Consider the following 27,591-nt stretch of genomic DNA (forward strand, 5'->3'; position numbering starts at 1 on the left):
ATTCCCTTCGATAGCTCAGATGGTAGAGCGGAGGACTGTAGTTGAAGCGGGACAGGTATCCTTAGTTCGCTGGTTCAATTCCGGCTCAAAGGAAGAGCTTTCACTTAAGGTGGGCTGACTGTCTTTTTTCTTTGGCAAATGGACCTTTGCCTTTCATTGGCTGAAAAAGCAAAAGAGGATCTTTGCGCTCTGCGGGCCACGTGAATACAAACGCATGGGGCTAGTGGCGCAATGGATAACGCATCTGACTACGGATCAGAAGATTCTAGGTTCGACTCCTAGCTAGCTCGGCTTTTGGTCACTTCCACATTGCTAAAATGAGCAATTAGCCAACCCACACTGCAAATCGTGAAAATCCCATAAGACACACTCAACAATCACCCTGTTTCTAGACCCAAAGCTTACCCTCACCTTGTCTTTCACAGAAAAGATCTCATCTTCCGTCACATTCGAGTGCCTCTTTCGGCTTTTATGGCCACCATTTTGCAAAATCTTTCAGACATCATATTTCCACAAGTGAGCTGTTATCTGATAATCTTCGCTATCTTGTTGCATGCGCCAAAACAATTTCACCAGAAGGTTGAATGTACTCAGCTGTAAACGCAATAGATGTGTCGTTCACATCTCATTGGATTAGTACCTTGTTTTTTTTTCTTCAAGGGCTGTGAAAGACTTTCATGCCTGGCTAGCTCAGTCGGTAGAGCATGAGACTCTTAATCTCAGGGTCGTGGGTTCGAGCCCCACGTCGGGCGATGACTTGACTGAAGCTGTCAGTATGATTTCAGTTAAGCTATTTGTTTGTTGTGCCATTGCACAAGTAAAATGGTGCTCTGGTCATCTTCCAAGCCCCCCCTCCCCAACAATAAGCTTCAGTTACTCCACCAGGAATTGGTTGCTAAGAATCACTAAAGGTGTTTGATGATCCTTAAATGAGTAGTTCTTAACGTGCCTGTCAATGTTCAGCAATCATTATGAAACATGCCAATTCTTTGCAAAAAGATCATTGAAAAATGTTTGTATGGACACAGAATTCCTCAGCAAGCTGCATTGGATGAAGGAGACAGAGGCTTACACCTCTCTTTAGCAGAACCTTGGGATAGGGGAAAAACATCAATGACTAGCAAGAACTAAGAACCAAATTAGCTAAACTGCATATAGGGAGTGATGTTATCAAGGTACACCAAGTCACAGATGCTTGCTCAAGACAAGACATTTCACCAAATCTTGCCTTTGATGGTTCAGTGTCGCACTAGCATCCCCTGTTAGCAGAAGGCCTGAGTCACAATGGGTCCCTTTCAAGGAGTCTGTGGGACATGGTATATCCATAAAGAGGCCTGGAAAACTACTGCTCCATTCCCTTCGATAGCTCAGATGGTAGAGCGGAGGACTGTAGATGAAGCGGGACAGGTATCCTTAGGTCGCTGGTTCAATTCCGGCTCGAAGGAAGAGCTTTCACTTAAGGTGGGCTCACTGTCTTTTTTCTTTGGCAAATGGACCTTTGCCTTTCATTGGCTGAAAAAGCAAAAGAGGATCTTTGCGCTCTGCGGGCCACGTGAATACAAACGCATGGGGCTAGTGGCGCAATGGATAACGCATCTGACTACGGATCAGAAGATTCTAGGTTCGACTCCTAGCTAGCTCGGCTTTTGGTCACTTCTACATTGCTAAAATGAGCAATTAGCCAACCCACACTGCAAATCGTGAAAATCCCATAAGACACACTCAACAATCACCCTGTTTCTAGACCCAAAGCTTACCCTCACCTTGTCTTTCACAGAAAACCTCTCATCTTCCGTCACATTCGAGTGCCTCTTTCGGCTTTTATGGCCACCATTTTGCACAATCTTTCAGACATCATATTTGCACAAGTGAGCTGTTATCTGATAATCTTCGCTATCTTGTTGCATGCGCCAAAACAATTTCACCAGAAGGTTGAATGTTCTCAGCTGTAAACGCAATAGATGTGTCGTTCACATCTCATTGGATTAGTACCTTGTTTTTTTTTCTTCAAGGGCTCTGAAAGACTTTCATGCCTGGCTAGCTCAGTCGGTAGAGCATGAGACTCTTAATCTCAGGGTCGTGGGTTCGAGCCCCACGTTGGGCGATGACTTGACTGAAGCTGTCAGTATGATTTCAGTTAAGCTATTTGTTTGTTGTGCCATTGCACAAGTAAAATGGTGCTCTGGTCATCTTCCAAGCCCCCCCCTCCCCAACAATAAGCTTCAGTTACTCCACCAGGAATTGGTTGCTAAGAATCACTAAAGGTGTTTGATGATCCTTAAATGAGTAGTTCTTAACGTGCCTGTCAATGTTCAGCAATCATTATGAAACATGCCGATTCTTTGCAAAAAGATCATTGAAAAATGTTTGTATGGACACAGAATTCCTCAGCAAGCTGCATTGGATGAAGGAGACAGAGGCTTACACCTCTCTTTAACAGAACCTTGGGATAGGGGAAAAACATCAATGACTAGCAAGAACTAAGAACCAAATTAGCTAAACTGCATATAGGGAGTGATGTTATCAAGGTACACCAAGTCACAGATGCTTGCTCAAGACAAGACATTTCACCAAATCTTGCCTTTGATCGTTCAGTGTCGCACTAGCATCCCCTGTTAGCAGAAGGCCTGAGTCACAATGGGTCCCTTTCAAGGAGTCTGTGGGACATGGTATATCCATAAAGAGGCCTGGAAAACTACTGCTCCATTCCCTTCGATAGCTCAGATGGTAGAGCGGAGGACTGTAGTTGAAGCGGGACAGGTATCCTTAGTTCGCTGGTTCAATTCCGGCTCGAAGGAAGAGCTTTCACTGAAGGTGGGCTGACTGTCTTTTTTCTTTGGCAAATGGACCTTTGCCTTTCATTGGCTGAAAAAGCAAAAGAGGATCTTTGCGCTCTGCGGGCCACGTGAATACAAACGCATGGGGCTAGTGGCGCAATGGATAACGCATCTGACTACGGATCAGAAGATTCTAGGTTCGACTCCTAGCTAGCTCGGCTTTTGGTCACTTCCACATTGCTAAAATGAGCAATTAGCCAACCCACACTGCAAATCGTGAAAATCCCATAAGACACACTCAACAATCACCCTGTTTCTAGACCCAAAGCTTACCCTCACCTTGTCTTTCACAGAAAAGATCTCATCTTCCGTCACATTCGAGTGCCTCTTTCGGCTTTTATGGCCACCATTTTGCAAAATCTTTCAGACATCATATTTCCACAAGTGAGCTGTTATCTGATAATCTTCGCTATCTTGTTGCATGCGCCAAAACAATTTCACCAGAAGGTTGAATATACTCAGCTGTAAACGCAATAGATGTGTCGTTCACATCTCATTGGATTAGTACCTTGTTTTTTTTTCTTCAAGGGCTCTGAAAGACTTTCATGCCTGGCTAGCTCAGTCGGTAGAGCATGAGACTCTTAATCTCAGGGTCGTGGGTTCGAGCCCCACGTCGGGCGATGACTTGACTGAAGCTGTCAGTATGATTTCAGTTAAGCTATTTGTTTGTTGTGCCATTGCACAAGTAAAATGGTGCTCTGGTCATCTTCCAAGCCCCCCCCCCCCCCCCCCCCCCCCACAATAAGCTTCAGTTACTCCACCAGGAATTGGTTGCTAAGAATCACTAAAGGTGTTTGATGATCCTTAAATGAGTAGTTCTTAACATGCCTGTCAATGTTCAGCAATCATTATGAAACATGCCAATTCTTTGCAAAAAGATCATTGAAAAATGTTTGTATGGACACAGAATTCCTCAGCAAGCTGCATTGGATGAAGGAGACAGAGGCTTACACCTCTCTTTAGCAGAACCTTGGGATAGGGGAAAAACATCAATGACTAGCAAGAACTAAGAACCAAATTAGCTAAACTGCATATAGGGAGTGATGTTATCAAGGTACACCAAGTCACAGATGCTTGCTCAAGACAAGACATTTCACCAAATCTTGCCTTTGATGGTTCAGTGTCGCACTAGCATCCCCTGTTAGCAGAAGGCCTGAGTCACAATGGGTCCCTTTCAAGGAGTCTGTGGGACATGGTATATCCATAAAGAGGCCTGGAAAACTACTGCTCCATTCCCTTCGATAGCTCAGATGGTATAGCGGAGGACTGTAGTTGAAGCGGGACAGGTATCCTTAGTTCGCTGGTTCAATTCCGGCTCAAAGGAAGAGCTTTCACTGAAGGTGGGCTGACTGTCTTTTTTCTTTGGCAAATGGACCTTTGCCTTTCATTGGCTGAAAAAGCAAAAGAGGATCTTTGCGCTCTGCGGGCCACGTGAATACAAACGCATGGGTCTAGTGGCGCAATGGATAACGCATCTGACTACGGATCAGAAGATTCTAGGTTCGACTCCTAGCTAGCTCGGCTTTTGGTCACTTCCACATTGCTAAAATGAGCAATTAGCCAACCCACACTGCAAATCATGAAAATCCCATAAGACACACTCAACAATCACCCTGTTTCTAGACCCAAAGCTTACCCTCACCTTGTCTTTCACAGAAAAGATCTCATCTTCCGTCACATTCGAGTGCCTCTTTCGGCTTTTATGGCCACCATTTTGCAAAATCTTTCAGACATCATATTTCCACAAGTGAGCTGTTATCTGATAATCTTCGCTATCTTGTTGCATGCGCCAAAACAATTTCACCAGAAGGTTGAATGTACTCAGCTGTAAACGCAATAGATGTGTCGTTCACATCTCATTGGATTAGTACCTTGTTTTTTTTTCTTCAAGGGCTCTGAAAGACTTTCATGCCTGGCTAGCTCAGTCGGTAGAGCATGAGACTCTTAATCTCAGGGTCGTGGGTTCGAGCCCCACGTCGGGCGATGACTTGACTGAAGCTGTCAGTATGATTTCAGTTAAGCTATTTGTTTGTTGTGCCATTGCACAAGTAAAATGGTGCTCTGGTCATCCTCCAGGCCCCCCCCCCCAATAAGCTTCAGTTACTCCACCAGGAATTGGTTGCTAAGAATCACTAAAGGTGTTTGATGATCCTTAAATGAGTAGTTCTTAACGTGCCTGTCAATGTTCAGCAATCATTATGAAACATGCCGATTCTTTGCAAAAAGATCATTGAAAAATGTTTGTATGGACACAGAATTCCTCAGCAAGCTGCATTGGATGAAGGAGACAGAGGCTTACACCTCTCTTTAGCAGAACCTTGGGATAGGGGAAAAACATCAATGACTAGCAAGAACTAAGAACCAAATTAGCTAAACTGCATATAGGGAGTGATGTTATCAAGGTACACCAAGTCACAGATGCTTGCTCAAGACAAGACATTTCACCAAATCTTGCCTTTGATGGTTCAGTGTCGCACTAGCATCCCCTGTTAGCAGAAGGCCTGAGTCACAATGGGTCCCTTTCAAGGAGTCTGTGGGACATGGTATATCCATAAAGAGGCCTGGAAAACTACTGCTCCATTCCCTTCGATAGCTCAGATGGTAGAGCGGAGGACTGTAGTTGAAGCGGGACAGGTATCCTTAGTTCGCTGGTTCAATTCCGGCTCAAAGGAAGAGCTTTCACTTAAGGTGGGCTGACTGTCTTTTTTCTTTGGCAAATGGACCTTTGCCTTTCATTGGCTGAAAAAGCAAAAGAGGATCTTTGCGCTCTGCGGGCCACGTGAATACAAACGCATGGGGCTAGTGGCGCAATGGATAACGCATCTGACTACGGATCAGAAGATTCTAGGTTCGACTCCTAGCTAGCTCGGCTTTTGGTCACTTCCACATTGCTAAAATGAGCAATTAGCCAACCCACACTGCAAATCGTGAAAATCCCATAAGACACACTCAACAATCACCCTGTTTCTAGACCCAAAGCTTACCCTCACCTTGTCTTTCACAGAAAAGATCTCATCTTCCGTCACATTCGAGTGCCTCTTTCGGCTTTTATGGCCACCATTTTGCAAAATCTTTCAGACATCATATTTCCACAAGTGAGCTGTTATCTGATAATCTTCGCTATCTTGTTGCATGCGCCAAAACAATTTCACCAGAAGGTTGAATGTACTCAGCTGTAAACGCAATAGATGTGTCGTTCACATCTCATTGGATTAGTACCTTGTTTTTTTTTCTTCAAGGGCTGTGAAAGACTTTCATGCCTGGCTAGCTCAGTCGGTAGAGCATGAGACTCTTAATCTCAGGGTCGTGGGTTCGAGCCCCACGTCGGGCGATGACTTGACTGAAGCTGTCAGTATGATTTCAGTTAAGCTATTTGTTTGTTGTGCCATTGCACAAGTAAAATGGTGCTCTGGTCATCTTCCAAGCCCCCCCTCCCCAACAATAAGCTTCAGTTACTCCACCAGGAATTGGTTGCTAAGAATCACTAAAGGTGTTTGATGATCCTTAAATGAGTAGTTCTTAACGTGCCTGTCAATGTTCAGCAATCATTATGAAACATGCCAATTCTTTGCAAAAAGATCATTGAAAAATGTTTGTATGGACACAGAATTCCTCAGCAAGCTGCATTGGATGAAGGAGACAGAGGCTTACACCTCTCTTTAGCAGAACCTTGGGATAGGGGAAAAACATCAATGACTAGCAAGAACTAAGAACCAAATTAGCTAAACTGCATATAGGGAGTGATGTTATCAAGGTACACCAAGTCACAGATGCTTGCTCAAGACAAGACATTTCACCAAATCTTGCCTTTGATGGTTCAGTGTCGCACTAGCATCCCCTGTTAGCAGAAGGCCTGAGTCACAATGGGTCCCTTTCAAGGAGTCTGTGGGACATGGTATATCCATAAAGAGGCCTGGAAAACTACTGCTCCATTCCCTTCGATAGCTCAGATGGTAGAGCGGAGGACTGTAGATGAAGCGGGACAGGTATCCTTAGGTCGCTGGTTCAATTCCGGCTCGAAGGAAGAGCTTTCACTTAAGGTGGGCTCACTGTCTTTTTTCTTTGGCAAATGGACCTTTGCCTTTCATTGGCTGAAAAAGCAAAAGAGGATCTTTGCGCTCTGCGGGCCACGTGAATACAAACGCATGGGGCTAGTGGCGCAATGGATAACGCATCTGACTACGGATCAGAAGATTCTAGGTTCGACTCCTAGCTAGCTCGGCTTTTGGTCACTTCTACATTGCTAAAATGAGCAATTAGCCAACCCACACTGCAAATCGTGAAAATCCCATAAGACACACTCAACAATCACCCTGTTTCTAGACCCAAAGCTTACCCTCACCTTGTCTTTCACAGAAAACATCTCATCTTCCGTCACATTCGAGTGCCTCTTTCGGCTTTTATGGCCACCATTTTGCAAAATCTTTCAGACATCATATTTCCACAAGTGAGCTGTTATCTGATAATCTTCGCTATCTTGTTGCATGCGCCAAAACAATTTCACCAGAAGGTTGAATGTACTCAGCTGTAAACGCAATAGATGTGTCGTTCACATCTCATTGGATTAGTACCTTGTTTTTTTTTCTTCAAGGGCTCTGAAAGACTTTCATGCCTGGCTAGCTCAGTCGGTAGAGCATGAGACTCTTAATCTCAGGGTCGTGGGTTCGAGCCCCACGTCGGGCGATGACTTGACTGAAGCTGTCAGTATGATTTCAGTTAAGCTATTTGTTTGTTGTGCCATTGCACAAGTAAAATGGTGCTCTGGTCATCCTCCAGGCCCCCCCCCCCAATAAGCTTCAGTTACTCCACCAGGAATTGGTTGCTAAGAATCACTAAAGGTGTTTGATGATCCTTAAATGAGTAGTTCTTAACGTGCCTGTCAATGTTCAGCAATCATTATGAAACATGCCGATTCTTTGCAAAAAGATCATTGAAAAATGTTTGTATGGACACAGAATTCCTCAGCAAGCTGCATTGGATGAAGGAGACAGAGGCTTACACCTCTCTTTAGCAGAACCTTGGGATAGGGGAAAAACATCAATGACTAGCAAGAACTAAGAACCAAATTAGCTAAACTGCATATAGGGAGTGATGTTATCAAGGTACACCAAGTCACAGATGCTTGCTCAAGACAAGACATTTCACCAAATCTTGCCTTTGATGGTTCAGTGTCGCACTAGCATCCCCTGTTAGCAGAAGGCCTGAGTCACAATGGGTCCCTTTCAAGGAGTCTGTGGGACATGGTATATCCATAAAGAGGCCTGGAAAACTACTGCTCCATTCCCTTCGATAGCTCAGATGGTAGAGCGGAGGACTGTAGTTGAAGCGGGACAGGTATCCTTAGTTCGCTGGTTCAATTCCGGCTCAAAGGAAGAGCTTTCACTTAAGGTGGGCTGACTGTCTTTTTTCTTTGGCAAATGGACCTTTGCCTTTCATTGGCTGAAAAAGCAAAAGAGGATCTTTGCGCTCTGCGGGCCACGTGAATACAAACGCATGGGGCTAGTGGCGCAATGGATAACGCATCTGACTACGGATCAGAAGATTCTAGGTTCGACTCCTAGCTAGCTCGGCTTTTGGTCACTTCCACATTGCTAAAATGAGCAATTAGCCAACCCACACTGCAAATCGTGAAAATCCCATAAGACACACTCAACAATCACCCTGTTTCTAGACCCAAAGCTTACCCTCACCTTGTCTTTCACAGAAAAGATCTCATCTTCCGTCACATTCGAGTGCCTCTTTCGGCTTTTATGGCCACCATTTTGCAAAATCTTTCAGACATCATATTTCCACAAGTGAGCTGTTATCTGATAATCTTCGCTATCTTGTTGCATGCGCCAAAACAATTTCACCAGAAGGTTGAATGTACTCAGCTGTAAACGCAATAGATGTGTCGTTCACATCTCATTGGATTAGTACCTTGTTTTTTTTTCTTCAAGGGCTGTGAAAGACTTTCATGCCTGGCTAGCTCAGTCGGTAGAGCATGAGACTCTTAATCTCAGGGTCGTGGGTTCGAGCCCCACGTCGGGCGATGACTTGACTGAAGCTGTCAGTATGATTTCAGTTAAGCTATTTGTTTGTTGTGCCATTGCACAAGTAAAATGGTGCTCTGGTCATCTTCCAAGCCCCCCCTCCCCAACAATAAGCTTCAGTTACTCCACCAGGAATTGGTTGCTAAGAATCACTAAAGGTGTTTGATGATCCTTAAATGAGTAGTTCTTAACGTGCCTGTCAATGTTCAGCAATCATTATGAAACATGCCAATTCTTTGCAAAAAGATCATTGAAAAATGTTTGTATGGACACAGAATTCCTCAGCAAGCTGCATTGGATGAAGGAGACAGAGGCTTACACCTCTCTTTAGCAGAACCTTGGGATAGGGGAAAAACATCAATGACTAGCAAGAACTAAGAACCAAATTAGCTAAACTGCATATAGGGAGTGATGTTATCAAGGTACACCAAGTCACAGATGCTTGCTCAAGACAAGACATTTCACCAAATCTTGCCTTTGATGGTTCAGTGTCGCACTAGCATCCCCTGTTAGCAGAAGGCCTGAGTCACAATGGGTCCCTTTCAAGGAGTCTGTGGGACATGGTATATCCATAAAGAGGCCTGGAAAACTACTGCTCCATTCCCTTCGATAGCTCAGATGGTAGAGCGGAGGACTGTAGATGAAGCGGGACAGGTATCCTTAGGTCGCTGGTTCAATTCCGGCTCGAAGGAAGAGCTTTCACTTAAGGTGGGCTCACTGTCTTTTTTCTTTGGCAAATGGACCTTTGCCTTTCATTGGCTGAAAAAGCAAAAGAGGATCTTTGCGCTCTGCGGGCCACGTGAATACAAACGCATGGGGCTAGTGGCGCAATGGATAACGCATCTGACTACGGATCAGAAGATTCTAGGTTCGACTCCTAGCTAGCTCGGCTTTTGGTCACTTCTACATTGCTAAAATGAGCAATTAGCCAACCCACACTGCAAATCGTGAAAATCCCATAAGACACACTCAACAATCACCCTGTTTCTAGACCCAAAGCTTACCCTCACCTTGTCTTTCACAGAAAACATCTCATCTTCCGTCACATTCGAGTGCCTCTTTCGGCTTTTATGGCCACCATTTTGCACAATCTTTCAGACATCATATTTGCACAAGTGAGCTGTTATCTGATAATCTTCGCTATCTTGTTGCATGCGCCAAAACAATTTCACCAGAAGGTTGAATGTTCTCAGCTGTAAACGCAATAGATGTGTCGTTCACATCTCATTGGATTAGTACCTTGTTTTTTTTTCTTCAAGGGCTCTGAAAGACTTTCATGCCTGGCTAGCTCAGTCGGTAGAGCATGAGACTCTTAATCTCAGGGTCGTGGGTTCGAGCCCCACGTTGGGCGATGACTTGACTGAAGCTGTCAGTATGATTTCAGTTAAGCTATTTGTTTGTTGTGCCATTGCACAAGTAAAATGGTGCTCTGGTCATCTTCCAAGCCCCCCCCTCCCCAACAATAAGCTTCAGTTACTCCACCAGGAATTGGTTGCTAAGAATCACTAAAGGTGTTTGATGATCCTTAAATGAGTAGTTCTTAACGTGCCTGTCAATGTTCAGCAATCATTATGAAACATGCCGATTCTTTGCAAAAAGATCATTGAAAAATGTTTGTATGGACACAGAATTCCTCAGCAAGCTGCATTGGATGAAGGAGACAGAGGCTTACACCTCTCTTTAACAGAACCTTGGGATAGGGGAAAAACATCAATGACTAGCAAGAACTAAGAACCAAATTAGCTAAACTGCATATAGGGAGTGATGTTATCAAGGTACACCAAGTCACAGATGCTTGCTCAAGACAAGACATTTCACCAAATCTTGCCTTTGATGGTTCAGTGTCGCACTAGCATCCCCTGTTAGCAGAAGGCCTGAGTCACAATGGGTCCCTTTCAAGGAGTCTGTGGGACATGGTATATCCATAAAGAGGCCTGGAAAACTACTGCTCCATTCCCTTCGATAGCTCAGATGGTAGAGCGGAGGACTGTAGTTGAAGCGGGACAGGTATCCTTAGTTCGCTGGTTCAATTCCGGCTCGAAGGAAGAGCTTTCACTGAAGGTGGGCTGACTGTCTTTTTTCTTTGGCAAATGGACCTTTGCCTTTCATTGGCTGAAAAAGCAAAAGAGGATCTTTGCGCTCTGCGGGCCACGTGAATACAAACGCATGGGGCTAGTGGCGCAATGGATAACGCATCTGACTACGGATCAGAAGATTCTAGGTTCGACTCCTAGCTAGCTCGGCTTTTGGTCACTTCCACATTGCTAAAATGAGCAATTAGCCAACCCACACTGCAAATCGTGAAAATCCCATAAGACACACTCAACAATCACCCTGTTTCTAGACCCAAAGCTTACCCTCACCTTGTCTTTCACAGAAAAGATCTCATCTTCCGTCACATTCGAGTGCCTCTTTCGGCTTTTATGGCCACCATTTTGCAAAATCTTTCAGACATCATATTTCCACAAGTGAGCTGTTATCTGATAATCTTCGCTATCTTGTTGCATGCGCCAAAACAATTTCACCAGAAGGTTGAATGTACTCAGCTGTAAACGCAATAGATGTGTCGTTCACATCTCATTGGATTAGTACCTTGTTTTTTTTTTTCTTCAAGGGCTCTGAAAGACTTTCATGCCTGGCTAGCTCAGTCGGTAGAGCATGAGACTCTTAATCTCAGGGTCGTGGGTTCGAGCCCCACGTCGGGCGATGACTTGACTGAAGCTGTCAGTATGATTTCAGTTAAGCTATTTGTTTGTTGTGCCATTGCACAAGTAAAATGGTGCTCTGGTCATCTTCCAAGCCCCCCCCTCCCCAACAATAAGCTTCAGTTACTCCACCAGGAATTGGTTGCTAAGAATCACTAAAGGTGTTTGATGATCCTTAAATGAGTAGTTCTTAACGTGCCTGTCAATGTTCAGCAATCATTATGAAACATGCCGATTCTTTGCAAAAAGATCATTGAAAAATGTTTGTATGGACACAGAATTCCTCAGCAAGCTGCATTGGATGAAGGAGACAGAGGCTTACACCTCTCTTTAACAGAACCTTGGGATAGGGGAAAAACATCAATGACTAGCAAGAACTAAGAACCAAATTAGCTAAACTGCATATAGGGAGTGATGTTATCAAGGTACACCAAGTCACAGATGCTTGCTCAAGACAAGACATTTCACCAAATCTTGCCTTTGATGGTTCAGTGTCGCACTAGCATCCCCTGTTAGCAGAAGGCCTGAGTCACAATGGGTCCCTTTCAAGGAGTCTGTGGGACATGGTATATCCATAAAGAGGCCTGGAAAACTACTGCTCCATTCCCTTCGATAGCTCAGATGGTAGAGCGGAGGACTGTAGTTGAAGCGGGACAGGTATCCTTAGTTCGCTGGTTCAATTCCGGCTCAAAGGAAGAGCTTTCACTGAAGGTGGGCTGACTGTCTTTTTTCTTTGGCAAATGGACCTTTGCCTTTCATTGGCTGAAAAAGCAAAAGAGGATCTTTGCGCTCTGCGGGCCACGTGAATACAAACGCATGGGGCTAGTGGCGCAATGGATAACGCATCTGACTACGGATCAGAAGATTCTAGGTTCGACTCCTAGCTAACTCGGCTTTTGGTCACTTCCACATTGCTAAAATGAGCAATTAGCCAACCCACACTGCAAATCATGAAAATCCCATAAGACACACTCAACAATCACCCTGTTTCTAGACCCAAAGCTTACCCTCACCTTGTCTTTCACAGAAAAGATCTCATCTTCCGTCACATTCGAGTGCCTCTTTCGGCTTTTATGGCCACCATTTTGCAAAATCTTTCAGACATCATATTTCCACAAGTGAGCTGTTATCTGATAATCTTCGCTATCTTGTTGCATGCGCCAAAACAATTTCACCAGAAGGTTGAATGTACTCAGCTGTAAACGCAATAGATGTGTCGTTCACATCTCATTGGATTAGTACCTTGTTTTTTTTTTCTTCAGGGGCTCTGAAAGACTTTCATGCCTGGCTAGCTCAGTCGGTAGAGCATGAGACTCTTAATCTCAGGGTCGTGGGTTCGAGCCCCACGTCGGGCGATGACTTGACTGAAGCTGTCAGTATGATTTCAGTTAAGCTATTTGTTTGTTGTGCCATTGCACAAGTAAAATGGTGCTCTGGTCATCCTCCAGCCCCCCCCCCCCCCAATAAGCTTCAGTTACTCCACCAGGAATTGGTTGCTAAGAATCACTAAAGGTGTTTGATGATCCTTAAATGAGTAGTTCTTAACGTGCCTGTCAATGTTCAGCAATCATTATGAAACATGCCGATTCTTTGCAAAAAGATCATTGAAAAATGTTTGTATGGACACAGAATTCCTCAGCAAGCTGCATTGGATGAAGGAGACAGAGGCTTACACCTCTCTTTAACAGAACCTTGGGATAGGGGAAAAACATCAATGACTAGCAAGAACTAAGAACCAAATTAGCTAAACTGCATATAGGGAGTGATGTTATCAAGGTACACCAAGTCACAGATGCTTGCTCAAGACAAGACATTTCACCAAATCTTGCCTTTGATGGTTCAGTGTCGCACTAGCATCCCCTGTTAGCAGAAGGCCTGAGTCACAATGGGTCCCTTTCAAGGAGTCTGTGGGACATGGTATATCCATAAAGAGGCCTGGAAAACTACTGCTCCATTCCCTTCGATAGCTCAGATGGTAGAGCGGAGGACTGTAGTTGAAGCGGGACAGGTATCCTTAGTTCGCTGGTTCAATTCCGGCTCAAAGGAAGAGCTTTCACTGAAGGTGGGCTGACTGTCTTTTTTCTATGGCAAATGGACCTTTGCCTTTCATTGGCTGAAAAAGCAAAAGAGGATCTTTGCGCTCTGCGGGCCACGTGAATACAAACGCATGGGGCTAGTGGCGCAATGGATAACGCATCTGACTACGGATCAGAAGATTCTAGGTTCGACTCCTAGCTAGCTCGGCTTTTGGTCACTTCCACATTGCTAAAATGAGCAATTAGCCAACCCACACTGCAAATCATGAAAATCCCATAAGACACACTCAACAATCACCCTGTTTCTAGACCCAAAGCTTACCCTCACCTTGTCTTTCACAGAAAAGATCTCATCTTCCGTCACATTCGAGTGCCTCTTTCGGCTTTTATGGCCACCATTTTGCAAAATCTTTCAGACATCATATTTCCACAAGTGAGCTGTTATCTGATAATCTTCGCTATCTTGTTGCATGCGCCAAAACAATTTCACCAGAAGGTTGAATGTACTCAGCTGTAAACGCAATAGATGTGTCGTTCACATCTCATTGGATTAGTACCTTGTTTTTTTTTTCTTCAAGGGCTCTGAAAGACTTTCATGCCTGGCTAGCTCAGTCGGTAGAGCATGAGACTCTTAATCTCAGGGTCGTGGGTTCGAGCCCCACGTCGGGCGATGACTTGACTGAAGCTGTCAGTATGATTTCAGTTAAGCTATTTGTTTGTTGTGCCATTGCACAAGTAAAATGGTGCTCTGGTCATCCTCCAGGCCCCCCCCCCCCCAATAAGCTTCAGTTACTCCACCAGGAATTGGTTGCTAAGAATCACTAAAGGTGTTTGATGATCCTTAAATGAGTAGTTCTTAACGTGCCTGTCAATGTTCAGCAATCATTATGAAACATGCCGATTCTTTGCAAAAAGATCATTGAAAAATGTTTGTATGGACACAGAATTCCTCAGCAAGCTGCATTGGATGAAGGAGACAGAGGCTTACACCTCTCTTTAGCAGAACCTTGGGATAGGGGAAAAACATCAATGACTAGCAAGAACTAAGAACCAAATTAGCTAAACTGCATATAGGGAGTGATGTTATCCAGGTACACCAAGTCACAGATGCTTGCTCAAGACAAGACATTTCACCAAATCTTGCCTTTGATGGTTCAGTGTCGCACTAGCATCCCCTGTTAGCAGAAGGCCTGAGTCACAATGGGTCCCTTTCAAGGAGTCTGTGGGACATGGTATATCCATAAAGAGGCCTGGAAAACTACTGCTCCATTCCCTTCGATAGCTCAGATGGTAGAGCGGAGGACTGTAGATGAAGCGGGACAGGTATCCTTAGCTCGCTGGTTCAATTCCGGCTCGAAGGAAGAGCTTTCACTTAAGGTGGGCTCACTGTCTTTTTTCTTTGGCAAATGGACCTTTGCCTTTCATTGGCTGAAAAAGCAAAAGAGGATCTTTGCGCTCTGCGGCCCACGTGAATACAAACGCATGGGTCTAGTGGCGCAATGGATAACGCATCTGACTACGGATCAGAAGATTCTAGGTTCGACTCCTAGCTAGCTCGGCTTTTGGTCACTTCCACATTGCTAAAATGAGCAATTAGCCAACCCACACTGCAAATCATGAAAATCCCATAAGACACACTCAACAATCACCCTGTTTCTAGACCCAAAGCTTACCCTCACCTTGTCTTTCACAGAAAAAATCTCATCTTCCGTCACATTTGAGTGCCTCTTTCGGCTTTTATGGCCACCATTTTGCAAAATCTTTCAGACATCATATTTCCACAAGTGAGCTGTTATCTGATAATCTTCGCTATCTTGTTGCATGCGCCAAAACAATTTCACCAGAAGGTTGAATGTACTCAGCTGTAAACGCAATAGATGTGTCGTTCACATCTCATTGGATTAGTACCTTGTTTTTTTTTCTTCAAGGGCTCTGAAAGACTTTCATGCCTGGCTAGCTCAGTCGGTAGAGCATGAGACTCTTAATCTCAGGGTCGTGGGTTCGAGCCCCACGTCGGGCGATGACTTGACTGAAGCTGTCAGTATGATTTCAGTTAAGCTATTTGTTTGTTGTGCCATTGCACAAGTAAAATGGTGCTCTGGTCATCTTCCAAGCCCCCCCTCCCCAACAATAAGCTTCAGTTACTCCACCAGGAATTGGTTGCTAAGAATCACTTAAGGTGTTTGATGATCCTTAAATGAGTAGTTCTTAACGTGCCTGTCAATGTTCAGCAATCATTATGAAACATGCCAATTCTTTGCAAAAAGATCATTGAAAAATGTTTGTATGGACACAGAATTCCTCAGCAAGCTGCATTGGATGAAGGAGACAGAGGCTTACACCTCTCTTTAGCAGAACCTTGGGATAGGGGAAAAACATCAATGACTACTAAGAACTAAGAACCAAATTAGCTAAACTGCATATAGGGAGTGATGTTATCAAGGTACACCAAGTCACAGATGCTTGCTCAAGACAAGACATTTCACCAAATCTTGCCTTTGATGGTTCAGTGTCGCACTAGCATCCCCTGTTAGCAGAAGGCCTGAGTCACAATGGGTCCCTTTCAAGGAGTCTGTGGGACATGGTATATCCATAAAGAGGCCTGGAAAACTACTGCTCCATTCCCTTCGATAGCTCAGATGGTAGAGCGGAGGACTGTAGATGAAGCGGGACAGGTATCCTTAGCTCGCTGGTTCAATTCCGGCTCGAAGGAAGAGCTTTCACTTAAGGTGGGCTGACTGTCTTTTTTCTTTGGCAAATGGACCTTTGCCTTTCATTGGCTGAAAAAGCAAAAGAGGATCTTTGCGCTCTGCGGGCCACGTGAATACAAACGCATGGGTCTAGTGGCGCAATGGATAACGCATCTGACTACGGATCAGAAGATTCTAGGTTCCACTCCTAGCTAGCTCGGCTTTTGGTCACTTCCACATTGCTAAAATGAGCAATTAGCCAACCCACACTGCAAATCATGAAAATCCCATAAGACACACTCAACAATCACCCTGTTTCTAGACCCAAAGCTTACCCTCACCTTGTCTTTCACAGAAAAGATCTCATCTTCCGTCACATTCGAGTGCCTCTTTCGGCTTTTATGGCCACCATTTTGCAAAATCTTTCAGACATCATATTTCCACAAGTGAGCTGTTATCTGATAATCTTCGCTATCTTGTTGCATGCGCCAAAACAATTTCACCAGAAGGTTGAATGTTCTCAGCTGTAAACGCAATAGATGTGTCGTTCACATCTCATTGGATTAGTACCTTGTTTTTTTTCTTCAAGGGCTCTGAAAGACTTTCATGCCTGGCTAGCTCAGTCGGTAGAGCATGAGACTCTTAATCTCAGGGTCGTGGGTTCGAGCCCCACGTCGGGCGATGACTTGACTGAAGCTGTCAGTATGATTTCAGTTAAGCTATTTGGTTGTTGTGCCATTGCACAAGTAAAATGGTGCTCTGGTCATCTTCCAAGCCCCCCCCTCCCCAACAATAAGCTTCAGTTACTCCACCAGGAATTGGTTGCTAAGAATCACTAAAGGTGTTTGATGATCCTTAAATGAGTAGTTCTTAACGTGCCTGTCAATGTTCAGCAATCATTATGAAACATGCCGATTCTTTGCAAAAAGATCATTGAAAAATGTTTGTATGGACACAGAATTCCTCAGCAAGCTGCATTGGATGAAGGAGACAGAGGCTTACACCTCTCTTTAACAGAACCTTGGGATAGGGGAAAAACATCAATGACTAGCAAGAACTAAGAACCAAATTAGCTAAACTGCATATAGGGAGTGATGTTATCAAGGTACACCAAGTCACAGATGCTTGCTCAAGACAAGACATTTCACCAAATCTTGCCTTTGATGGTTCAGTGTCGCACTAGCATCCCCTGTTAGCAGAAGGCCTGAGTCACAATGGGTCCCTTTCAAGGAGTCTGTGGGACATGGTATATCCATAAAGAGGCCTGGAAAACTACTGCTCCATTCCCTTCGATAGCTCAGATGGTAGAGCGGAGGACTGTAGTTGAAGCGGGACAGGTATCCTTAGTTCGCTGGTTCAATTCCGGCTCGAAGGAAGAGCTTTCACTGAAGGTGGGCTGACTGTCTTTTTTCTTTGGCAAATGGACCTTTGCCTTTCATTGGCTGAAAAAGCAAAAGAGGATCTTTGCGCTCTGCGGGCCACGTGAATACAAACGCATGGGGCTAGTGGCGCAATGGATAACGCATCTGACTACGGATCAGAAGATTCTAGGTTCGACTCCTAGCTAGCTCGGCTTTTGGTCACTTCCACATTGCTAAAATGAGCAATTAGCCAACCCACACTGCAAATCGTGAAAATCCCATAAGACACACTCAACAATCACCCTGTTTCTAGACCCAAAGCTTACCCTCACCTTGTCTTTCACAGAAAAGATCTCATCTTCCGTCACATTCGAGTGCCTCTTTCGGCTTTTATGGCCACCATTTTGCAAAATCTTTCAGACATCATATTTCCACAAGTGAGCTGTTATCTGATAATCTTCGCTATCTTGTTGCATGCGCCAAAACAATTTCACCAGAAGGTTGAATGTACTCAGCTGTAAACGCAATAGATGTGTCGTTCACATCTCATTGGATTAGTACCTTGTTTTTTTTTTCTTCAAGGGCTCTGAAAGACTTTCATGCCTGGCTAGCTCAGTCGGTAGAGCATGAGACTCTTAATCTCAGGGTCGTGGGTTCGAGCCCCACGTCGGGCGATGACTTGACTGAAGCTGTCAGTATGATTTCAGTTAAGCTATTTGTTTGTTGTGCCATTGCACAAGTAAAATGGTGCTCTGGTCATCTTCCAAGCCCCCCCCTCCCCAACAATAAGCTTCAGTTACTCCACCAGGAATTGGTTGCTAAGAATCACTAAAGGTGTTTGATGATCCTTAAATGAGTAGTTCTTAACGTACCTGTCAATGTTCAGCAATCATTATGAAACATGCCGATTCTTTGCAAAAAGATCATTGAAAAATGTTTGTATGGACACAGAATTCCTCAGCAAGCTGCATTGGATGAAGGAGACAGAGGCTTACACCTCTCTTTAGCAGAACCTTGGGATAGGGGAAAAACATCAATGACTAGCAAGAACTAAGAACCAAATTAGCTAAACTGCATATAGGGAGTGATGTTATCAAGGTACACCAAGTCACAGATGCTTGCTCAAGACAAGACATTTCACCAAATCTTGCCTTTGATGGTTCAGTGTCGCACTAGCATCCCCTGTTAGCAGAAGGCCTGAGTCACAATGGGTCCCTTTCAAGGAGTCTGTGGGACATGGTATATCCATAAAGAGGCCTGGAAAACTACTGCTCCATTCCCTTCGATAGCTCAGATGGTAGAGCGGAGGACTGTAGTTGAAGCGGGACAGGTATCCTTAGTTCGCTGGTTCAATTCCGGCTCAAAGGAAGAGCTTTCACTGAAGGTGGGCTGACTGTCTTTTTTCTTTGGCAAATGGACCTTTGCCTTTCATTGGCTGAAAAAGCAAAAGAGGATCTTTGCGCTCTGCGGGCCACGTGAATACAAACGCATGGGGCTAGTGGCGCAATGGATAACGCATCTGACTACGGATCAGAAGATTCTAGGTTCGACTCCTAGCTAGCTCGGCTTTTGGTCACTTCCACATTGCTAAAATGAGCAATTAGCCAACCCACACTGCAAATCATGAAAATCCCATAAGACACACTCAACAATCACCCTGTTTCTAGACCCAAAGCTTACCCTCACCTTGTCTTTCACAGAAAAGATCTCATCTTCCGTCACATTCGAGTGCCTCTTTCGGCTTTTATGGCCACCATTTTGCAAAATCTTTCAGACATCATATTTCCACAAGTGAGCTGTTATCTGATAATCTTCGCTATCTTGTTGCATGCGCCAAAACAATTTCACCAGAAGGTTGAATGTACTCAGCTGTAAACGCAATAGATGTGTCGTTCACATCTCATTGGATTAGTACCTTGTTTTTTTTTTCTTCAAGGGCTCTGAAAGACTTTCATGCCTGGCTAGCTCAGTCGGTAGAGCATGAGACTCTTAATCTCAGGGTCGTGGGTTCGAGCCCCACGTCGGGCGATGACTTGACTGAAGCTGTCAGTATGATTTCAGTTAAGCTATTTGTTTGTTGTGCCATTGCACAAGTAAAATGGTGCTCTGGTCATCTTCCAAGCCCCCCCCTCCCCAACAATAAGCTTCAGTTACTCCACCAGGAATTGGTTGCTAAGAATCACTAAAGGTGTTTGATGATCCTTAAATGAGTAGTTCTTAACGTGCCTGTCAATGTTCAGCAATCATTATGAAACATGCCGATTCTTTGCAAAAAGATCATTGAAAAATGTTTGTATGGACACAGAATTCCTCAGCAAGCTGCATTGGATGAAGGAGACAGAGGCTTACACCTCTCTTTAACAGAACCTTGGGATAGGGGAAAAACATCAATGACTAGCAAGAACTAAGAACCAAATTAGCTAAACTGCATATAGGGAGTGATGTTATCAAGGTACACCAAGTCACAGATGCTTGCTCAAGACAAGACATTTCACCAAATCTTGCCTTTGATGGTTCAGTGTCGCACTAGCATCCCCTGTTAGCAGAAGGCCTGAGTCACAATGGGTCCCTTTCAAGGAGTCTGTGGGACATGGTATATCCATAAAGAGGCCTGGAAAACTACTGCTCCATTCCCTTCGATAGCTCAGATGGTAGAGCGGAGGACTGTAGTTGAAGCGGGACAGGTATCCTTAGTTCGCTGGTTCAATTCCGGCTCGAAGGAAGAGCTTTCACTGAAGGTGGGCTGACTGTCTTTTTTCTTTGGCAAATGGACCTTTGCCTTTCATTGGCTGAAAAAGCAAAAGAGGATCTTTGCGCTCTGCGGGCCACGTGAATACAAACGCATGGGGCTAGTGGCGCAATGGATAACGCATCTGACTACGGATCAGAAGATTCTAGGTTCGACTCCTAGCTAGCTCGGCTTTTGGTCACTTCCACATTGCTAAAATGAGCAATTAGCCAACCCACACTGCAAATCGTGAAAATCCCATAAGACACACTCAACAATCACCCTGTTTCTAGACCCAAAGCTTACCCTCACCTTGTCTTTCACAGAAAAGATCTCATCTTCCGTCACATTCGAGTGCCTCTTTCGGCTTTTATGGCCACCATTTTGCAAAATCTTTCAGACATCATATTTCCACAAGTGAGCTGTTATCTGATAATCTTCGCTATCTTGTTGCATGCGCCAAAACAATTTCACCAGAAGGTTGAATGTACTCAGCTGTAAACGCAATAGATGTGTCGTTCACATCTCATTGGATTAGTACCTTGTTTTTTTTTTCTTCAAGGGCTCTGAAAGACTTTCATGCCTGGCTAGCTCAGTCGGTAGAGCATGAGACTCTTAATCTCAGGGTCGTGGGTTCGAGCCCCACGTCGGGCGATGACTTGACTGAAGCTGTCAGTATGATTTCAGTTAAGCTATTTGTTTGTTGTGCCATTGCACAAGTAAAATGGTGCTCTGGTCATCTTCCAAGCCCCCCCCTCCCCAACAATAAGCTTCAGTTACTCCACCAGGAATTGGTTGCTAAGAATCACTAAAGGTGTTTGATGATCCTTAAATGAGTAGTTCTTAACGTGCCTGTCAATGTTCAGCAATCATTATGAAACATGCCGATTCTTTGCAAAAAGATCATTGAAAAATGTTTGTATGGACACAGAATTCCTCAGCAAGCTGCATTGGATGAAGGAGACAGAGGCTTACACCTCTCTTTAACAGAACCTTGGGATAGGGGAAAAACATCAATGACTAGCAAGAACTAAGAACCAAATTAGCTAAACTGCATATAGGGAGTGATGTTATCAAGGTACACCAAGTCACAGATGCTTGCTCAAGACAAGACATTTCACCAAATCTTGCCTTTGATGGTTCAGTGTCGCACTAGCATCCCCTGTTAGCAGAAGGCCTGAGTCACAATGGGTCCCTTTCAAGGAGTCTGTGGGACATGGTATATCCATAAAGAGGCCTGGAAAACTACTGCTCCATTCCCTTCGATAGCTCAGATGGTAGAGCGGAGGACTGTAGTTGAAGCGGGACAGGTATCCTTAGTTCGCTGGTTCAATTCCGGCTCAAAGGAAGAGCTTTCACTGAAGGTGGGCTGACTGTCTTTTTTCTTTGGCAAATGGACCTTTGCCTTTCATTGGCTGAAAAAGCAAAAGAGGATCTTTGCGCTCTGCAGGCCACGTGAATACAAACGCATGGGGCTAGTGGCGCAATGGATAACGCATCTGACTACGGATCAGAAGATTCTAGGTTCGACTCCTAGCTAGCTCGGCTTTTGGTCACTTCCACATTGCTAAAATGAGCAATTAGCCAACCCACACTGCAAATCATGAAAATCCCATAAGACACACTCAACAATCACCCTGTTTCTAGACCCAAAGCTTACCCTCACCTTGTCTTTCACAGAAAAGATCTCATCTTCCGTCACATTCGAGTGCCTCTTTCGGCTTTTATGGCCACCATTTTGCAAAATCTTTCAGACATCATATTTCCACAAGTGAGCTGTTATCTGATAATCTTCGCTATCTTGTTGCATGCGCCAAAACAATTTCACCAGAAGGTTGAATGTACTCAGCTGTAAACGCAATAGATGTGTCGTTCACATCTCATTGGATTAGTACCTTGTTTTTTTTTTCTTCAAGGGCTCTGAAAGACTTTCATGCCTGGCTAGCTCAGTCGGTAGAGCATGAGACTCTTAATCTCAGGGTCGTGGGTTCGAGCCCCACGTCGGGCGATGACTTGACTGAAGCTGTCAGTATGATTTCAGTTAAGCTATTTGTTTGTTGTGCCATTGCACAAGTAAAATGGTGCTCTGGTCATCCTCCAGGCCCCCCCCCCCCCCCCCCCCCAATAAGCTTCAGTTACTCCACCAGGAATTGGTTGCTAAGAATCACTAAAGGTGTTTGATGATCCTTAAATGAGTAGTTCTTAACATGCCTGTCAATGTTCAGCAATCATTATGAAACATGCCAATTCTTTGCAAAAAGATCATTGAAAAATGTTTGTATGGACACAGAATTCCTCAGCAAGCTGCATTGGATGAAGGAGACAGAGGCTTACACCTCTCTTTAGCAGAACCTTGGGATAGGGGAAAAACATCAATGACTAGCAAGAACTAAGAACCAAATTAGCTAAACTGCATATAGGGAGTGATGTTATCAAGGTACACCAAGTCACAGATGCTTGCTCAAGACAAGACATTTCACCAAATCTTGCCTTTGATGGTTCAGTGTCGCACTAGCATCCCCTGTTAGCAGAAGGCCTGAGTCACAATGGGTCCCTTTCAAGGAGTCTGTGGGACATGGTATATCCATAAAGAGGCCTGGAAAACTACTGCTCCATTCCCTTCGATAGCTCAGATGGTAGAGCGGAGGACTGTAGATGAAGCGGGACAGGTGTCCTTAGGTCGCTGGTTCAATTCCGCCGCGAAGGAAGAGCTTTCACTTAAGGTGGGCTGACTGTCTTTTTTCTTTGGCAAATGGACCTTTGCCTTTCATTGGCTGAAAAAGCAAAAGAGGATCTTTGCGCTCTGCGGGCCACGTGAATACAAACGCATGGGGCTAATGGCGCAATGGATAATGCATCTGACTACGGATCAGAAGATTCTAGGTTCGACTGCTAGCTAGCTCGGCTTTTGGTCACTTCCACATTGCTAAAATGAGCAATTAGCCAACCCACACTGCAAATCATGAAAATCCCATAAGACACACTCAACAATCACCCTGTTTCTAGACCCAAAGCTTACCCTCACCTTGTCTTTCACAGAAAACATCTCATCTTCCGTCACATTCAAGTGCCTCTTTCGGCTTTTATGGCCACCATTTTGCACAATCTTTCAGACATCATATTTGCACAAGTGAGCTGCTATCTGATAATCTTCGCTATCTTGTTGCATGCGCCAAAACAATTTCACCAGAAGGTTGAACGTACTCAGCTGTAAACGCAATAGATGTGTCGTTCACATCTCATTGGATTAGTACCTTGTTTTTTTTTCTTCAAGGGCTCTGAAAGACTTTCATGCCTGGCTAGCTCAGTCGGTAGAGCATTAGACTCTTAATCTCAGGGTCGTGGGTTCGAGCCCCACGTCGGGCGATGACTTGACTGAAGCTGTCAGTATGATTTCAGTTAAGCTATTTGTTTGTTGTGCCATTGCACAAGTAAAATGGTGCTCTGGTCATCCTCCAAGCCCCCCCCCCCCCCAATAAGCTTCAGTTACTCCACCAGGAATTGGTTGCTAAGAATCACTAAAGGTGTTTGATGATCCTTAAATGAGTAGTTCTTAACGTGCCTGTCAATGTTCAGCAATCATTATGAAACATGCCGATTCTTTGCAAAAAGATCATTGAAAAATGTTTGTATGGACACAGAATTCCTCAGCAAGCTGCATTGGATGAAGGAGACAGAGGCTTACACCTCTCTTTAGCAGAACCTTGGGATAGGGGAAAAACATCAATGACTAGCAAGAACTAAGAACCAAATTAGCTAAACTGCATATAGGGAGTGATGTTATCAAGGTACACCAAGTCACAGATGCTTGCTCAAGACAAGACATTTCACCAAATCTTGCCTTTGATGGTTCAGTGTCGCACTAGCATCCCCTGTTAGCAGAAGGCCTGAGTCACAATGGGTCCCTTTCAAGGAGTCTGTGGGACATGGTATATCCATAAAGAGGCCTGGAAAACTACTGCTCCATTCCCTTCGATAGCTCAGATGGTAGAGCGGAGGACTGTAGATGAAGCGGGACAGGTATCCTTAGGTCGCTGGTTCAATTCCGGCTCGAAGGAAGAGCTTTCACTTAAGGTGGGCTGACTGTCTTTTTTCTTTGGCAAATGGACCTTTGCCTTTCATTGGCTGAAAAAGCAAAAGAGGTTCTTTGCGCTCTGCGGGCCACGTGAATACAAACGCATGGGGCTAGTGGCGCAATGGATAACGCATCTGACTACGGATCAGAAGATTCTAGGTTCGACTCCTAGCTAGCTCGGCTTTTGGTCACTTCCACATTGCTAAAATGAGCAATTAGCCAACCCACACTGCAAATCATGAAAATCCCATAAGACACACTCAACAATCACCCTGTTTCTAGACCCAAAGCTTACCCTCACCTTGTCTTTCACAGAAAACATCTCATCTTCCGTCACATTCGAGTGCCTCTTTCGGCTTTTATGGCCACCATTTTGCAAAATCTTTCAGACATCATATTTCCACAAGTGAGCTGTTATCTGATAATCTTCGCTATCTTGTTGCATGCGCCAAAACAATTTCACCAGAAGGTTGAATGTACTCAGCTGTAAACGCAATAGATGTGTCGTTCACATCTCATTGGATTAGTACCTTGGTTTTTTTTCTTCAAGGGCTCTGAAAGACTTTCATGCCTGGCTAGCTCAGTCGGTAGAGCATGAGACTCTTAATCTCAGGGTCGTGGGTTCGAGCCCCACGTCGGGCGATGACTTGACTGAAGCTGTCAGTATGATTTCAGTTAAGCTATTTGTTTGTTGTGCCATTGCACAAGTAAAATGGTGCTCTGGTCATCTTCCAAGCCCCCCCCTCCCCAACAATAAGCTTCAGTTACTCCACCAGGAATTGGTTGCTAAGAATCACTAAAGGTGTTTGATGATCCTTAAATGAGTAGTTCTTAACGTGCCTGTCAATGTTCAGCAATCATTATGAAACATGCCGATTCTTTGCAAAAAGATCATTGAAAAATGTTTGTATGGACACAGAATTCCTCAGCAAGCTGCATTGGATGAAGGAGACAGAGGCTTACACCTCTCTTTAACAGAACCTTGGGATAGGGGAAAAACATCAATGACTAGCAAGAACTAAGAACCAAATTAGCTAAACTGCATATAGGGAGTGATGTTATCAAGGTACACCAAGTCACAGATGCTTGCTCAAGACAAGACATTTCACCAAATCTTGCCTTTGATGGTTCAGTGTCGCACTAGCATCCCCTGTTAGCAGAAGGCCTGAGTCACAATGGGTCCCTTTCAAGGAGTCTGTGGGACATGGTATATCCATAAAGAGGCCTGGAAAACTACTGCTCCATTCCCTTCGATAGCTCAGATGGTAGAGCGGAGGACTGTAGTTGAAGCGGGACAGGTATCCTTAGTTCGCTGGTTCAATTCCGGCTCAAAGGAAGAGCTTTCACTGAAGGTGGGCTGACTGTCTTTTTTCTTTGGCAAATGGACCTTTGCCTTTCATTGGCTGAAAAAGCAAAAGAGGATCTTTGCACTCTGCGGGCCACGTGAATACAAACGCATGGGGCTAGTGGCGCAATGGATAACGCATCTGACTACGGATCAGAAGATTTTAGGTTCGACTCCTAGCTAGCTCGGCTTTTGGTCACTTCCACATTGCTAAAATGAGCAATTAGCCAACCCACACTGCAAATCATGAAAATCCCATAAGACACACTCAACAATCACCCTGTTTCTAGACCCAAAGCTTACCCTCACCTTGTCTTTCACAGAAAACATCTCATCTTCCGTCACATTCGAGTGCCTCTTTCGGCTTTTATGGCCACCATTTTGCACAATCTTTCAGACATCATATTTGCACAAGTGAGCTGTTATCTGATAATCTTCGCTATCTTGTTGCATGCGCCAAAATAATTTCACCAGAAGGTTGAACGTACTCAGCTGTAAACGCAATAGATGTGTCGTTCACATCTCATTGGATTAGTACCTTGTTTTTTTTTCTTCAAGGGCTCTGAAAGACTTTCATGCCTGGCTAGCTCAGTCGGTAGAGCATGAGACTCTTAATCTCAGGGTCGTGGGTTCGAGCCCCACGTCGGGCGATGACTTGACTGAAGCTGTCAGTATGATTTCAGTTAAGCTATTTGTTTGTTGTGCCATTGCACAAGTAAAATGGTGCTCTGGTCATCTTCCAAGCCCCCCCCCCCTCCCCAACAATAAGCTTCAGTTACTCCACCAGGAATTGGTTGCTAAGAATCACTAAAGGTGTTTGATGATCCTTAAATGAGTAGTTCTTAACGTGCCTGTCAATGTTCAGCAATCATTATGAAACATGCCGATTCTTTGCAAAAAGATCATTGAAAAATGTTTGTATGGACACAGAATTCCTCAGCAAGCTGCATTGGATGAAGGAGACAGAGGCTTACACCTCTCTTTAGCAGAACCTTGGGATAGGGGAAAAACATCAATGACTAGCAAGAACTAAGAACCAAATTAGCTAAACTGCATATAGGGAGTGATGTTATCAAGGTACACCAAGTCACAGATGCTTGCTCAAGACAAGACATTTCACCAAATCTTGCCTTTGATGGTTCAGTGTCGCACTAGCATCCCCTGTTAGCAGAAGGCCTGAGTCACAATGGGTCCCTTTCAAGGAGTCTGTGGGACATGGTATATCCATAAAGAGGCCTGGAAAACTACTGCTCCATTCCCTTCGATAGCTCAGATGGTAGAGCGGAGGACTGTAGATGAAGCGGGACAGGTATCCTTAGGTCGCTGGTTCAATTCCGGCTCGAAGGAAGAGCTTTCACTTAAGGTGGGCTGACTGTCTTTTTTCTTTGGCAAATGGACCTTTGCTTTTCATTGGCTGAAAAAGCAAAAGAGGATCTTTGCACTCTGCGGGCCACATGAATACAAACGCATGGGGCTAGTGGCGCAATGGATAACGCATCTGACTACGGATCAGGAGATTCTAGGTTCGACTCCTAGCTAGCTCGGCTTTTGGTCACTTCCACATTGCTAAAATGAGCAATTAGCCAACCCACACTGCAAATCATGAAAATCCCATAAGACACACTCAACAATCACCCTGTTTCTAGACCCAAAGCTTACCCTCACCTTGTCTTTCACAGAAAACATCTCATCTTCCGTCACATTCGAGTGCCTCTTTCGGCTTTTATGGCCACCATTTTGCACAATCTTTCAGACATCATATTTGCACAAGTGAGCTGTTAT

At 44.5% G+C, this 27,591-nt stretch overlaps 44 non-coding genes across 44 annotated transcripts; all 44 read left to right on the forward strand.

The window, feature by feature from the left end:
* The first annotated feature begins 217 nt into the window (after nucleotides 1-217).
* On the forward strand, nucleotides 218-290 carry trnar-acg (transfer RNA arginine (anticodon ACG)). The gene has a single exon. It is a non-coding gene; the product is annotated as a tRNA-Arg (tRNA).
* Nucleotides 291-679: 389 nt separating this feature from the next.
* Nucleotides 680-752, forward strand: trnak-cuu (transfer RNA lysine (anticodon CUU)). Its single transcript has one exon. It is a non-coding gene; the product is annotated as a tRNA-Lys (tRNA).
* Nucleotides 753-1,356: 604 nt separating this feature from the next.
* trnay-gua (transfer RNA tyrosine (anticodon GUA)) lies at nucleotides 1,357-1,445 on the forward strand. Its single transcript is given in 2 exon segments — nucleotides 1,357-1,393; nucleotides 1,410-1,445. It is a non-coding gene; the product is annotated as a tRNA-Tyr (tRNA).
* A 124-nt stretch (nucleotides 1,446-1,569) lies between these two features.
* On the forward strand, nucleotides 1,570-1,642 carry trnar-acg (transfer RNA arginine (anticodon ACG)). Its single transcript has one exon. It is a non-coding gene; the product is annotated as a tRNA-Arg (tRNA).
* Nucleotides 1,643-2,031: 389 nt separating this feature from the next.
* On the forward strand, nucleotides 2,032-2,104 carry trnak-cuu (transfer RNA lysine (anticodon CUU)). The gene has a single exon. It is a non-coding gene; the product is annotated as a tRNA-Lys (tRNA).
* Nucleotides 2,105-2,922: 818 nt separating this feature from the next.
* On the forward strand, nucleotides 2,923-2,995 carry trnar-acg (transfer RNA arginine (anticodon ACG)). Its single transcript has one exon. It is a non-coding gene; the product is annotated as a tRNA-Arg (tRNA).
* A 389-nt stretch (nucleotides 2,996-3,384) lies between these two features.
* trnak-cuu (transfer RNA lysine (anticodon CUU)) lies at nucleotides 3,385-3,457 on the forward strand. The gene has a single exon. It is a non-coding gene; the product is annotated as a tRNA-Lys (tRNA).
* An 827-nt stretch (nucleotides 3,458-4,284) lies between these two features.
* Nucleotides 4,285-4,358, forward strand: trnar-acg (transfer RNA arginine (anticodon ACG)). The gene has a single exon. It is a non-coding gene; the product is annotated as a tRNA-Arg (tRNA).
* Nucleotides 4,359-4,747: 389 nt separating this feature from the next.
* trnak-cuu (transfer RNA lysine (anticodon CUU)) lies at nucleotides 4,748-4,820 on the forward strand. The gene has a single exon. It is a non-coding gene; the product is annotated as a tRNA-Lys (tRNA).
* Nucleotides 4,821-5,633: 813 nt separating this feature from the next.
* On the forward strand, nucleotides 5,634-5,706 carry trnar-acg (transfer RNA arginine (anticodon ACG)). Its single transcript has one exon. It is a non-coding gene; the product is annotated as a tRNA-Arg (tRNA).
* A 389-nt stretch (nucleotides 5,707-6,095) lies between these two features.
* On the forward strand, nucleotides 6,096-6,168 carry trnak-cuu (transfer RNA lysine (anticodon CUU)). The gene has a single exon. It is a non-coding gene; the product is annotated as a tRNA-Lys (tRNA).
* Nucleotides 6,169-6,772: 604 nt separating this feature from the next.
* trnay-gua (transfer RNA tyrosine (anticodon GUA)) lies at nucleotides 6,773-6,861 on the forward strand. Its single transcript is given in 2 exon segments — nucleotides 6,773-6,809; nucleotides 6,826-6,861. It is a non-coding gene; the product is annotated as a tRNA-Tyr (tRNA).
* Nucleotides 6,862-6,985: 124 nt separating this feature from the next.
* Nucleotides 6,986-7,058, forward strand: trnar-acg (transfer RNA arginine (anticodon ACG)). The gene has a single exon. It is a non-coding gene; the product is annotated as a tRNA-Arg (tRNA).
* A 389-nt stretch (nucleotides 7,059-7,447) lies between these two features.
* trnak-cuu (transfer RNA lysine (anticodon CUU)) lies at nucleotides 7,448-7,520 on the forward strand. Its single transcript has one exon. It is a non-coding gene; the product is annotated as a tRNA-Lys (tRNA).
* Nucleotides 7,521-8,333: 813 nt separating this feature from the next.
* Nucleotides 8,334-8,406, forward strand: trnar-acg (transfer RNA arginine (anticodon ACG)). The gene has a single exon. It is a non-coding gene; the product is annotated as a tRNA-Arg (tRNA).
* Nucleotides 8,407-8,795: 389 nt separating this feature from the next.
* Nucleotides 8,796-8,868, forward strand: trnak-cuu (transfer RNA lysine (anticodon CUU)). The gene has a single exon. It is a non-coding gene; the product is annotated as a tRNA-Lys (tRNA).
* Nucleotides 8,869-9,472: 604 nt separating this feature from the next.
* Nucleotides 9,473-9,561, forward strand: trnay-gua (transfer RNA tyrosine (anticodon GUA)). Its single transcript is given in 2 exon segments — nucleotides 9,473-9,509; nucleotides 9,526-9,561. It is a non-coding gene; the product is annotated as a tRNA-Tyr (tRNA).
* A 124-nt stretch (nucleotides 9,562-9,685) lies between these two features.
* Nucleotides 9,686-9,758, forward strand: trnar-acg (transfer RNA arginine (anticodon ACG)). Its single transcript has one exon. It is a non-coding gene; the product is annotated as a tRNA-Arg (tRNA).
* Nucleotides 9,759-10,147: 389 nt separating this feature from the next.
* Nucleotides 10,148-10,220, forward strand: trnak-cuu (transfer RNA lysine (anticodon CUU)). Its single transcript has one exon. It is a non-coding gene; the product is annotated as a tRNA-Lys (tRNA).
* Nucleotides 10,221-11,038: 818 nt separating this feature from the next.
* Nucleotides 11,039-11,111, forward strand: trnar-acg (transfer RNA arginine (anticodon ACG)). The gene has a single exon. It is a non-coding gene; the product is annotated as a tRNA-Arg (tRNA).
* A 391-nt stretch (nucleotides 11,112-11,502) lies between these two features.
* trnak-cuu (transfer RNA lysine (anticodon CUU)) lies at nucleotides 11,503-11,575 on the forward strand. Its single transcript has one exon. It is a non-coding gene; the product is annotated as a tRNA-Lys (tRNA).
* An 818-nt stretch (nucleotides 11,576-12,393) lies between these two features.
* On the forward strand, nucleotides 12,394-12,466 carry trnar-acg (transfer RNA arginine (anticodon ACG)). The gene has a single exon. It is a non-coding gene; the product is annotated as a tRNA-Arg (tRNA).
* Nucleotides 12,467-12,856: 390 nt separating this feature from the next.
* Nucleotides 12,857-12,929, forward strand: trnak-cuu (transfer RNA lysine (anticodon CUU)). Its single transcript has one exon. It is a non-coding gene; the product is annotated as a tRNA-Lys (tRNA).
* An 815-nt stretch (nucleotides 12,930-13,744) lies between these two features.
* trnar-acg (transfer RNA arginine (anticodon ACG)) lies at nucleotides 13,745-13,817 on the forward strand. Its single transcript has one exon. It is a non-coding gene; the product is annotated as a tRNA-Arg (tRNA).
* Nucleotides 13,818-14,207: 390 nt separating this feature from the next.
* On the forward strand, nucleotides 14,208-14,280 carry trnak-cuu (transfer RNA lysine (anticodon CUU)). The gene has a single exon. It is a non-coding gene; the product is annotated as a tRNA-Lys (tRNA).
* An 814-nt stretch (nucleotides 14,281-15,094) lies between these two features.
* On the forward strand, nucleotides 15,095-15,168 carry trnar-acg (transfer RNA arginine (anticodon ACG)). The gene has a single exon. It is a non-coding gene; the product is annotated as a tRNA-Arg (tRNA).
* Nucleotides 15,169-15,557: 389 nt separating this feature from the next.
* Nucleotides 15,558-15,630, forward strand: trnak-cuu (transfer RNA lysine (anticodon CUU)). The gene has a single exon. It is a non-coding gene; the product is annotated as a tRNA-Lys (tRNA).
* Nucleotides 15,631-16,908: 1,278 nt separating this feature from the next.
* Nucleotides 16,909-16,981, forward strand: trnak-cuu (transfer RNA lysine (anticodon CUU)). Its single transcript has one exon. It is a non-coding gene; the product is annotated as a tRNA-Lys (tRNA).
* Nucleotides 16,982-17,799: 818 nt separating this feature from the next.
* On the forward strand, nucleotides 17,800-17,872 carry trnar-acg (transfer RNA arginine (anticodon ACG)). Its single transcript has one exon. It is a non-coding gene; the product is annotated as a tRNA-Arg (tRNA).
* Nucleotides 17,873-18,262: 390 nt separating this feature from the next.
* On the forward strand, nucleotides 18,263-18,335 carry trnak-cuu (transfer RNA lysine (anticodon CUU)). The gene has a single exon. It is a non-coding gene; the product is annotated as a tRNA-Lys (tRNA).
* Nucleotides 18,336-19,153: 818 nt separating this feature from the next.
* On the forward strand, nucleotides 19,154-19,226 carry trnar-acg (transfer RNA arginine (anticodon ACG)). The gene has a single exon. It is a non-coding gene; the product is annotated as a tRNA-Arg (tRNA).
* Nucleotides 19,227-19,616: 390 nt separating this feature from the next.
* Nucleotides 19,617-19,689, forward strand: trnak-cuu (transfer RNA lysine (anticodon CUU)). The gene has a single exon. It is a non-coding gene; the product is annotated as a tRNA-Lys (tRNA).
* Nucleotides 19,690-20,507: 818 nt separating this feature from the next.
* trnar-acg (transfer RNA arginine (anticodon ACG)) lies at nucleotides 20,508-20,580 on the forward strand. The gene has a single exon. It is a non-coding gene; the product is annotated as a tRNA-Arg (tRNA).
* Nucleotides 20,581-20,970: 390 nt separating this feature from the next.
* Nucleotides 20,971-21,043, forward strand: trnak-cuu (transfer RNA lysine (anticodon CUU)). The gene has a single exon. It is a non-coding gene; the product is annotated as a tRNA-Lys (tRNA).
* Nucleotides 21,044-21,861: 818 nt separating this feature from the next.
* On the forward strand, nucleotides 21,862-21,934 carry trnar-acg (transfer RNA arginine (anticodon ACG)). The gene has a single exon. It is a non-coding gene; the product is annotated as a tRNA-Arg (tRNA).
* A 390-nt stretch (nucleotides 21,935-22,324) lies between these two features.
* On the forward strand, nucleotides 22,325-22,397 carry trnak-cuu (transfer RNA lysine (anticodon CUU)). The gene has a single exon. It is a non-coding gene; the product is annotated as a tRNA-Lys (tRNA).
* Nucleotides 22,398-23,682: 1,285 nt separating this feature from the next.
* Nucleotides 23,683-23,755, forward strand: trnak-cuu (transfer RNA lysine (anticodon CUU)). Its single transcript has one exon. It is a non-coding gene; the product is annotated as a tRNA-Lys (tRNA).
* A 603-nt stretch (nucleotides 23,756-24,358) lies between these two features.
* Nucleotides 24,359-24,447, forward strand: trnay-gua (transfer RNA tyrosine (anticodon GUA)). The gene is given in 2 exon segments: nucleotides 24,359-24,395; nucleotides 24,412-24,447. It is a non-coding gene; the product is annotated as a tRNA-Tyr (tRNA).
* Nucleotides 24,448-24,571: 124 nt separating this feature from the next.
* On the forward strand, nucleotides 24,572-24,644 carry trnar-acg (transfer RNA arginine (anticodon ACG)). The gene has a single exon. It is a non-coding gene; the product is annotated as a tRNA-Arg (tRNA).
* A 389-nt stretch (nucleotides 24,645-25,033) lies between these two features.
* trnak-cuu (transfer RNA lysine (anticodon CUU)) lies at nucleotides 25,034-25,106 on the forward strand. Its single transcript has one exon. It is a non-coding gene; the product is annotated as a tRNA-Lys (tRNA).
* An 818-nt stretch (nucleotides 25,107-25,924) lies between these two features.
* Nucleotides 25,925-25,997, forward strand: trnar-acg (transfer RNA arginine (anticodon ACG)). The gene has a single exon. It is a non-coding gene; the product is annotated as a tRNA-Arg (tRNA).
* Nucleotides 25,998-26,386: 389 nt separating this feature from the next.
* trnak-cuu (transfer RNA lysine (anticodon CUU)) lies at nucleotides 26,387-26,459 on the forward strand. Its single transcript has one exon. It is a non-coding gene; the product is annotated as a tRNA-Lys (tRNA).
* A 608-nt stretch (nucleotides 26,460-27,067) lies between these two features.
* Nucleotides 27,068-27,156, forward strand: trnay-gua (transfer RNA tyrosine (anticodon GUA)). The gene is given in 2 exon segments: nucleotides 27,068-27,104; nucleotides 27,121-27,156. It is a non-coding gene; the product is annotated as a tRNA-Tyr (tRNA).
* A 124-nt stretch (nucleotides 27,157-27,280) lies between these two features.
* Nucleotides 27,281-27,353, forward strand: trnar-acg (transfer RNA arginine (anticodon ACG)). The gene has a single exon. It is a non-coding gene; the product is annotated as a tRNA-Arg (tRNA).
* Nucleotides 27,354-27,591: the final 238 nt, after the last annotated feature.

Source organism: Oryzias latipes, chromosome 6 (genome assembly GCF_053564925.1).
Source record: "Oryzias latipes strain Hd-rR chromosome 6, Olatipes_Hd-rR_3.1".
Lineage (NCBI taxonomy): Eukaryota > Metazoa > Chordata > Actinopteri > Beloniformes > Adrianichthyidae > Oryzias > Oryzias latipes.